Source organism: Dermochelys coriacea, chromosome 1, assembly GCF_009764565.3.
Source record: "Dermochelys coriacea isolate rDerCor1 chromosome 1, rDerCor1.pri.v4, whole genome shotgun sequence".
Classification (NCBI taxonomy): domain Eukaryota; kingdom Metazoa; phylum Chordata; order Testudines; family Dermochelyidae; genus Dermochelys; species Dermochelys coriacea.
Window position 1 is genome coordinate 261,405,737 of NC_050068.2, and position 10,154 is coordinate 261,415,890.

A 10,154-nucleotide genomic window follows, 5' to 3' on the forward strand; every position below is an offset into this window, starting at 1 on the left:
TTCGTAGAATCTCATGGACCCTTCCAGACTTTGAGAATTACATTTTCCTGGAACAAAGTACGGCCCCTGAGCTCCTGGCCTGGGAGGCTCGCCCCCGGCCCCTCCCCCAGAGTCTCAGTGCACCATGTCGTATATTAAACTACTCTGTGTAGGAACATGCTACTGGCAGCAGTTACGGAGAGCAGTTGACTACACTACACCGGTGCAACGCTCTGCGCGGCGCAGCTGTAGCACCGCCAGCCACCGGTGCTCTGTGCTATGTAATAAAGGGGCAGGGAGTGGATGGAGGACAGGGGAGTTCGGGGTGGTGGTCGGGGCAGGGGTGTGGATGGGGTCAGGGCAGTCAGAGGGTGGGGAGCAGGTGGGTTGAATGGGGGCAGGGGAGTTCAGGGTGGTGGTCAGGGGAGGGGGGTGTGGATGGGGGCGGGGCAGTCAGAGGGTGGGGAATGGGGGGGTTGAATGAGGGCAGGAGTCCTGGGGGGGGTAAGGGGGGTGGATAGGGGGTGGGGGCACAGCCTTCCCTAACCGGCCCTCCAAACAATTTCCGAAACCCGATGTGGCCCTCGGGCCAAAAAGTTTGTCCTAGAATGTTGTCAGCCATGCCTTCGCGAGTATATAAGGGGCAGGGCGTCGTCAGTCAGTCAGCTGAGATATAAGGGAGCGCCCAGCTGCGATATTGTGAACCTTGTGTAATTGTGAAAGTATACTTGTGTTTTAAGACTTGAAGAGTGTAAGTAGTGACTATATGACAGGGACTACTCATGCATGCAAATTGTGCATCAAAACCATTAAATGGGCTACAAATGCAATAAAAAATAGGTATTTAAAAGTTTAACAAATGAAGTGTGGGCCACTGAAGATGCTCCTCACAAGGGGCACCACTTGGTCTAGGGTCGACCCTGCTGAGAGGAAAAGGGAACCAGCTGGCAATTACACCAGCTAAGAATGGCCCATCTAACTGGTTCTGTCAGTCATACAAGTACAAGCTCTAGGAAGGCAACTAGGAGCAAAGTGGTGAAGGTGGCATTGATGTCACTGAGGATTTCACTTGGGCTGCAGGCAGTGCCGGTGCTAACCCATCAGTTAGGGTTCCCAAAGTAGGAATATTTTGGGGGCCACCCCACCCACAATACATACTATTAATTAATAGGGTCTCCTGGGAGCTGCTTGGGGCCCTAAGCAATTGTGTAGTCTGCTTATGCCTAGCACCGGCTCTGGCTGCAGGACCTTTTTATTGTCTTGGAGTTATCAGATTAAAATGTTACCTCAGATAGATCAGTGTTACCCAAAGCAGAAAAGACACCGGCGGTAACAGAGCCATTTCAATACATTTTGCTGTGTAGAAAAGTCCTCAGAACTACATAGCAGGTGAGAGAATGAAATAGTTAAACATCTTGTCTATGAATATTGAAATACATGTCCACATATTGACTTGTGGCTAACGGTGTAAATCAAGACCAGTTTAGTTTTTGGTTCCAGTATGTGTGTCGACAAGGCTTGACAAACACTTACTCCTAAACCCTTATGCCTATTCTTTTGTGTCTGCTTTGAACATGGACCTGGAAAAGTCAGGTTTCGCATCTGCTCTCTCAATTGCTCTTGGTCTATTGTGCAATAAAAAATGTTACGTTGTTTAAAGGATGCCTCTTCCTTCGATTCCATCCCCTCCAACACATCTGCCATGTCGCACACACCATCCCTATAAGTCTTCTGACGTGGTCATCCTGGGGAACCCCAAAAATGTCCTGGGAGCCTGGTCGTTCCCTGACATGCTCCTCCACATCTGGTCTTCCCTACTGCCCCTCCTTATCATCCAGGATTAATGTTGCTGGCCTCTTGCTGTCCTTGAGTGTTGGGCTGGGTGGAGAGGCGCAGCGTTGAAGGGGCCTGTCTTCCTCCCACTCTGCATTGGTTATTCTAGTCCTTGATCATATAATTTTGTCTTGCCATCCTTAGTTTTTGCCTGGCATTGCAGGCCAGTTGGATGACGGTATGATCTGAGATGTACTATTTGAATGCACCTGTAGAAGAGGAAATGTTGCTTGCTATGGAGATTGCCAATGAGCTGCAGTGTGTTTGCAGCAGTTTTTGTACAACTAAGTGGCTTCCAGCCAAGCTCCACCCTGGGCAGTGGAATGCAGAAAGTACACCAGACAGACCAACTGGAGAGTGACTAATGCATTGTGGGACAGTGCTTAGCGGACTTTATGAACCAGTCACATTAATCTCTAACTGCACTGGCTTAACTGGGTAACTTTAGGACGCCATTAACTTCCTAGACAATTGCTGATCCTCAAAGGCATTTTTCTGTGTGTTTTTTTAAGAGGTCATAAGATTTAGCCAGTTCTGTGGATGTTAGATTTCTAAATCCAGGCCTCTGCGCACAATCCCACAAGGGCAGATGGCTTGGCTGGTGTAGATAGACCCTAGGAAAGTAAAATGATGGGGGAAGGGTCTGAAAGCCTGTCTGGTGTTTTTTCCGCATTCTGCTGCTAGAACTAAACCAGACGGTAGCAGACACAAAGCACCCAGAGCAGCACAGAACCATTTCCATGACTAGCTTCTCTCCAACCAGCTTAAATTCCACCTAAATAATTGGGTCATCAGAACCATCCTGTCCATACTAGCATCCGTACCACTAGGAACCCCCAAATCATGAGTCAGACCCCTCACAATGTGAACTAGACATAAGGCAAAATAGCTAACGCTATCCCTGTATTGCATGAACAGTAAGTTTTTTTTGTTTTGTTTTTTTTTTAAGCACAGCATTTTCCGCAAGCAAATTCAGCAGGTTGCATCAAGTCTACAGAGTCATAGAATCATAGAATATCAGGGTTGGAAGGGACCCCAGAAGGTCATCTAGTCCAACCCCCTGCTCAAAGCAGGACCAAGTCCCAGTTAAATCATCCCAGCTAGGGCTTTGTCAAGCCTGACCTTAAAAACCTCTAAGGAAGGAGATTCTACCACCTCCCTAGGTAACGCATTCCAGTGTTTCACCACCCTCTTAGTGAAAAAGTTTTTCCTAATATCCAATCTAAACCTCCCCCATTGCAACTTGAGACCATTACTCCTCGTTCTGTCATCTGCTACCATGGAGAACAGTCTAGAGCCATCCTCTTTGAAACCCCCTTTCAGGTAGTTGAAAGCAGCTATCAAATCCCCCCTCATTCTTCTCTTCTGCAGACTAAACAATCCCAGCTCCCTCAGCCTCTCCTCATAAGTCATGTGCTCTAGACCCCTAATCATTTTTGTTGCCCTTCGCTGTACTCTTTCCAATTTATCCACATCCTTCCTGTAGTGTGGGGCCCAAAACTGGACACAGTACTCCAGATGAGGCCTCACCAGTGTCGAATAGAGGGGAACGATCACGTCCCTCGATCTGCTCGCTATGCCCCTACTTATACATCCCAAAATGCCATTGGCCTTCTTGGCAACAAGGGCACACTGCTGACTCATATCCAGCTTCTCGTCCACTGTCACCCCTAGGTCCTTTTCCGCAGAACTGCTGCCGAGCCATTCGGTCCCTAGTCTGTAGCGGTGCATTGGATTCTTTCATCCTAAGTGCAGGACCCTGCATTTATCCTTATTGAACCTCATTAGATTTCTTTTGGCCCAATCCTCCAATTTGTCTAGGTCCTTCTGTATCCTATCCCTCCCCTCCAGCGTATCTACCACTCCTCCCAGTTTAGTATCATCCGCAAATTTGCTGAGAGTGCAATCCACACCATCCTCCAGATCATTTATGAAGATATTGAACAAAACGGGCCCCAGGACCGACCCCTGGGGCACTCCACTTGACACCGGCTGCCAACTAGACATGGAGCCATTGATCACTACCCGTTGAGCCCGACAATCTAGCCAGCTTTCTACCCACCTTATAGTGCATTCATCCAGCCCATACTTCCTTAACTTGCTGACAAGAATGCTGTGGGAGACCGTGTCAAAAGCTTTGCTAAAGTCAAGAAACAATACATCCACTGCTTTCCCTTCATCCACAGAACCAGTAATCTCATCATAAAAGGCGATTAGATTAGTCAGGCATGACCTTCAAATATCTACACCCAAGAAATGAAATTCATGCCTCCTTTCCCCAGAGCTCTACATGTGTTCCGTCAGTCACAGGATGTAGCAGCTGCCTTGTGGTGGGGAGTGGGAGATGCATGACCTCGATTCCAGGAAATGGCTCTATCCGGCCAGGCCTCTGCTATTCCAGCACAGGGCCCAACCACTGCAGGGATGGGCGGGGGGCAAACATGCCCTTCCCTTCCCCCAGCTTTTTACTCGCCCAGGCTTTTTCTCCCTCAGTGCAGTGACCCAGCCTAGACCGCCTGAAGCAGTGTTGTACTGTGTTTGCACCACTGCGTTCCTGGGCTCCCGCAGCAGCAGGGAGGTATGGTTACTTCGCGAACCCCTCTGTAGTGGGCACTGTGATACCCAAAGGAAAGTAACACACTCTATATTAATGAGCATGCTTGAGTATGGTTTGCTGGGGTGGGGGGGAGCTCGCATCTCGGGGCTTGTTTTAATAGCAATGTGCTGCACTGGGTTTCAGTAGGGCCTCCCTCTGGGATGATGGTGGATGCTGGTGGCTCCCGTCTCCAGTGTTGATTGGCTGCACCCAGGCCGGGGTGAATGCCCATTGGCTGTGCAACAGGGGCTGAGTGATGGGGCTGTGGTGGCAAGCTGGCTGGTGATGCCAGTAGGGATAAGTTGAGTGTGTGGCACTGGTGACACCTGGGCGTGACACAGCACTTCTGTGCCTCTCCCCGCCCGAGAGATGCATGTGGCCAGGAGCTGCCAGATGCAAAGGGAGAGTGCTGATAGTGGGGGATGCCCCCTTTCCATTGGAGGAGACACCCCCCCTGCTCTGCCAGTCTTGGGAGAAGAGGCAAGGCCATCTGCTCACACAGAGGGAGGGAGGGACCCTGGGGAAAAGCCATATCCAGTGGGCTGTTGGGCATCTCCCCCCTTCCCCCAACAGGGCCCACACCTAGGGCAGCACAGCAGAGAAGAGCGTCCAGGAGACTTTTTTTTAACATTTAGTGCTTTGCATTTTCCTGCTGGTTTCTGAGCCTGGGGGGGTTACACTCCCATCACCTGGTCAAGCTTTTTTCTGCAAGTGGGAGGCTGAGGAAGTTCCTTTTATGTTTGTTTGATTTTTAAATGAAAGCTGAGATGGCTCCAGCCCTTCAGGCTTCGGGAAGATCACCAGCCGTTGTCAGAGCCACCATAAAATTGCAGGAGTTGGCCACATGGTTAACTCCCATTTGTACCTTTTAAAAATCTCCCCACCTGTCTGATGGGGCCTTTCTCTCACCATGAAACCTAACTCTGGGGGTTAGATTTAGGGAGGCAGATGCACCATTTAAAGTGTGCGTGGGAGGAGACATAGATTTGCCTCCCTCTGCCTGATCCATCTTTTTCCCTCTCCAGTGCCCTACCACCCCCCCAGGATTCTCCTGACAGCCCTGGCCCAGGAGCCACTTCACCCACCTACCTCCTTTAGCGATTCCTTGCTGAATAAGTGTTGTGTTGCTTATTTTAGAACCATCTGAGAGCACTTCGATGTCTTACCTGGTATCTGAACTGTCCAAATAATCTATTCTGCCCTGGGAGTTAAACCAGAGAACCAGTTCAAACTGGTGTTTAAACTGGAACCATAATTTTGTTCTACCTACTGATCTGGAACTGGAACTGAACTGAAAAAATATTTGGGTTACTGATTAAAACAAAGTTTCAGTATTTTTTCAGCTCAATATTTTAAAAATGACTGTGATCTTGATTTTATAAAACAAACCAACACCATAACAAATAGGCATGTGATTGCTACCAAAAAGGCTTGCCCCAGTATAATGAGATGAAAAACAGTGGTGTACAAACATTTCCAGTCGTGCCCTCCACCACACCTTTACCATTAATGGAATCTGTCTGTGCCCCTTCCCGCCATTACTGCCCAGTCAAGGATTCCCAGCGGCGGAGCTGGGGATGGGGGTGGAGCTGGTTGGGGGGTGTAGAGAGGAAATGAGGGCAGAGCAGGGCTGGAGATGTGGGCGGATCTGGCCTGGAGGTGTAGCATGACTGGGGGCTGAATAAGGTTGGGGATGCAGTGAGGCTGGGAGTGGAGCAGGTCTGGAAGTATGGTACTCTCTTCCCACCCCCAGTGGGACTGGCCTAGGCCCCGCAGCTCACCCCACCCCCCAAATATTCCTACACACCACCCAAGGGGGACTGTGCTCCACAGTTTGGGGCTCACTGGACTAGCAACAGGCCAGCTCACAAGAGTAGGGAGAGTGTTGCCTGATTTTAGGAGGTTCATATTATTAATTTGGATAGTATGGGTTGTAGACTCATCAATTAATCTGATCAGAAGATGATAAGGTTCTTGTCCCAGAAGCAGGCTACACAGAGTTTGCAAGGACCCTCAGCATGTAAGACAGGACACTCACACTGAGACAAATGTAGCCTTTTATTGAGCTAAATGGAATAGTAATCAAATGGTAAAATAATCAGAGTTGCAAATGCAATAATATAGTTCTAGAGATATCTGTGATATTATATACTGTACAGCTTTTGATTACTATACTCATACCCATCCTCGATAACCTGACGGTAAGAGACAAAGGACCAGCCTCACCTCTGGCATGCCAAGATAGTCTGGGTCCAGGTTCCTCAGTTCCTGAGTGGGAGGTGCAGAGCTTAGGAAAAGCTAAAGACGCTAACTTAGTTCTTAATTGTAAGTTTAAGTCAGTAAAGTAAGTTAGTTAAGTAAAACACTAACAGATTAATAAACAAAGAACTAATTAAGCTGCCTTGGTCTGGTGGGTCACCCATTTTATAGGGCTTGAACACATAAGCCACCCCAGTCTATGTCCAAACTTGGTTTCCTTGGCCACATTACGCTAGGGTACACTTACTCCACAGGCTGCCATGTTTGTACATATTGATGACATATACGTACATACTAATGACTTTAGATCATTCTCACATTTGTTATTTCTGTCCCACCCAGTTATATCGGTTATTTCCTTGTGGTGTACCTGTTAAGTTTAAAGAGGATATGAACTTAGAAAGCCCCTTATGCCAACCTGCTTCAATGTATCCTTTATCTATCTATGTTAAAGGTCACAGCCGTAGAAGTACCTTATGCTTTAACTCATCACCACCTATCTGGGTGAAAGGTCCCGAACATACATATGCCAACTTTGCTATCTGGGTGAAAGGTCCCAAACATATGTATGCTAACTTTGCCTTAGCTCAACATACAGGGTGTGGCCTGTAGGTCCCTTGCATTACAGCCAGAATACTTTAATATAAACCTATTATAATAAGAAAATAAGAAACCTCTAAGAAAATATATATAGGCAAGCAAGCAGGCTAGCCCTGTAGGCTACATGCCCCCTTTGACAAGGTGATTTATAAATGAACCCAGTCAGAGAGATATGGCTGTAGACGGTCAGGCATCTGTAGGGACAGTTACAACGCTATATTCCACCTCTCAGGGTGGAGGAAGGGTATCGTAAAAACAGACTCAGAACCCTGATGTGTTTCTGGAATGGTACCCCAGGTACCATAGATATATATTCACCATAATTAATATTTGGTATCTGTCTAGGTCTTTGCCTAGACAGTACTTGTTGAGTTTATACTGCATGCATCCTAAAACAATGCAAATAACCCCTATTGCAATTCCTTGGGCAATAACCCATCATCCTTCCTGGGGGTTATTGAAGACTCATCACCTTCATTAATTAATTTGAGTAATAGCTTGGCATGCATCCGATGAAGTGAGCTCACGAAAGCTTATGCTCAAATAAATTTGTTAGTCTCTAAGGTGCCACAAGTACTCCTTTTCTTTTTGCAGATACAGACTAACACGGCTGCTACGCTGAAACCTGTCTTTATTCATATCGTTAGTAATTTGTATGAGGTGGGTCTCCTTATAAGCCAATAATGACTTTAATTGTAAGCTTAACAGAGGAATATAGACAAGAAATGTGGGTGTACTTTGGATAGTTAAATCCTGATAGGCTGGGTCAGACTCAATGATGGTGATGTTTTCAAAAGTGGGAATAGGGGAAATCGCTTGGTTCCCTATCAAAGTCGGTTGCTTTGGAGTAAAACAAAAATTTGGGTCTGTGACAGGACACACCAAGGGACCATATTTGTACCTCTTCTGATTGGTTACCACACAAAATTGGCCATGTCCAGCATAGGTCTCCCTCTCTATCAGAGTCTTCCACTTGGTCAACATCACCAGGCACTACAATGAGGATGATTTATTCCGTAACTCCTCTCCCTAAAGTCCACACAGGACAGTGTCTGTCTTGAACACATTACATCTACAGATGTACCAAGGTCCTTTTTCAGAGCAACAGGCCATCTGCGGCATTTTCCAGGTTTGAGTTGAAGTGTGATGGACCACCAAAGGATGCACATTGACACATTCTGTGTAGATGTCGTCTTCAAGGTGATCTACAGCCACCAATTGTCTCGGTCAAACACTGGTAACAAGATCATGAATGAGACATACAAGGATCATATCATCTTACGATCTTTAGAAAGAGAACAACTGTCTCGGTTGGGTGAGGTGTGTCAGATCCCAGCTGTCTCATTATACCTCCTGATAAATGTTGGCACGAATCCAAACATAGGAATCGTTCCTTTCCTTTGAAAACATTTGGGGCAATACCAACTCAACAACTGATCATCTTTTTTTATTACATGAGGAACCATTCCCAATCTTAGAGATTATGATGCATCAGTGATTGTAGTTACAACATACTTTCCATACACAGGGCAGCTAATCTCTTTCCCTATATATTGATCCTTGTGCTGATCATTGTTTAAAGCAGGGGTCAGCAACCTGCGGCACGTGTGCCAAAGAGAAAAATTGACTTTCTGAAAGGGAAGCTACAAAAGCAGTCACATGACCCTTCCCAGCAGTATGTTTCATGGGCCCAGGGCAGCCTGAAGAGAGGGAAATCACTGGGGCAGGAGGGAGGGCTGGGGAAGACCCAGTTGGTGGCTCCTACCCTGCACCAGGCTCAGCTGCTAGACCTGGCTGGGCTGGGGAGGATGGGACTTCCTCTGCCCCTGCACGGCATCCAGGGCTGGGTCAGAGGCAGATTTCTCCCGCGGCTGCAGGAAGCTCTGCAAAGGCCCCTCCCCCACTCCTGCTTCCTGCACCCATCGCTCCTCAGCCGCAGGGGGAGGGATCCCTGTACAAGAATCATAGAATCATAGAATATCAGGGTTGGAAGGGACCCCAGAAGGTCATCTAGTCCAACCCCCTGCTCAAAGCAGGACCAAGTCCCAGTTAAATCATCCCAGCCAGGGCTTTGTCAAGCCTGACCTTAAAAACCTCTAAGGAAGGAGATTCTACCACCTCCCTAGGTAACGCATTCCAGTGTTTCACCACCCTCTTAGTGAAAAAGTTTTTCCTAATATCCAATCTAAACCTCCCCCATTGCAACTTGAGACCATTACTCCTCGTTCTGTCATCTGCTACCATTGAGAACAGTCTAGAGCCATCCTCTTTGAAACCCCCTTTCAGGTAGTTGAAAGCAGCTATCAAATCCCCCCTCATTCTTCTCTTCTGCAGACTAAACAATCCCAGCTCCCTCAGCCTCTCCTCATAAGTCATGTGCTCTAGACCCCTAATCATTTTTGTTGCCCTTCGTTGTACTCTTTCCAATTTATCCACATCCTTCCTGTAGTGTGGGGCCCAAAACTGGACACAGTACTCCAGATGAGGCCTCACCAGTGTCGAATAGAGGGGAACGATCACGTCCCTCGATCTGCTCGCTATGCCCCTACTTATACATCCCAAAATGCCATTGGCCTTCTTGGCAACAAGGGCACACTGCTGACTCATATCCAGCTTCTCGTCCACTGTCACCCCTAGGTCCTTTTCCGCAGAACTGCTGCCGAGCCATTCGGTCCCTAGTCTGTAGCGGTGCATTGGATTCTTCCATCCTAAGTGCAGGACCCTGCACTTATCCTTATTGAACCTCATTAGATTTCTTTTGGCCCAATCCTCCAATTTGTCTAGGTCCTTCTGTATCCTATCCCTCCCCTCCAGCGTATCTACCACTCCTCCCAGTTTAGTATCATCCGCAAATTTGCTGAGAGTGCAATCCACACCATCCTCCAGA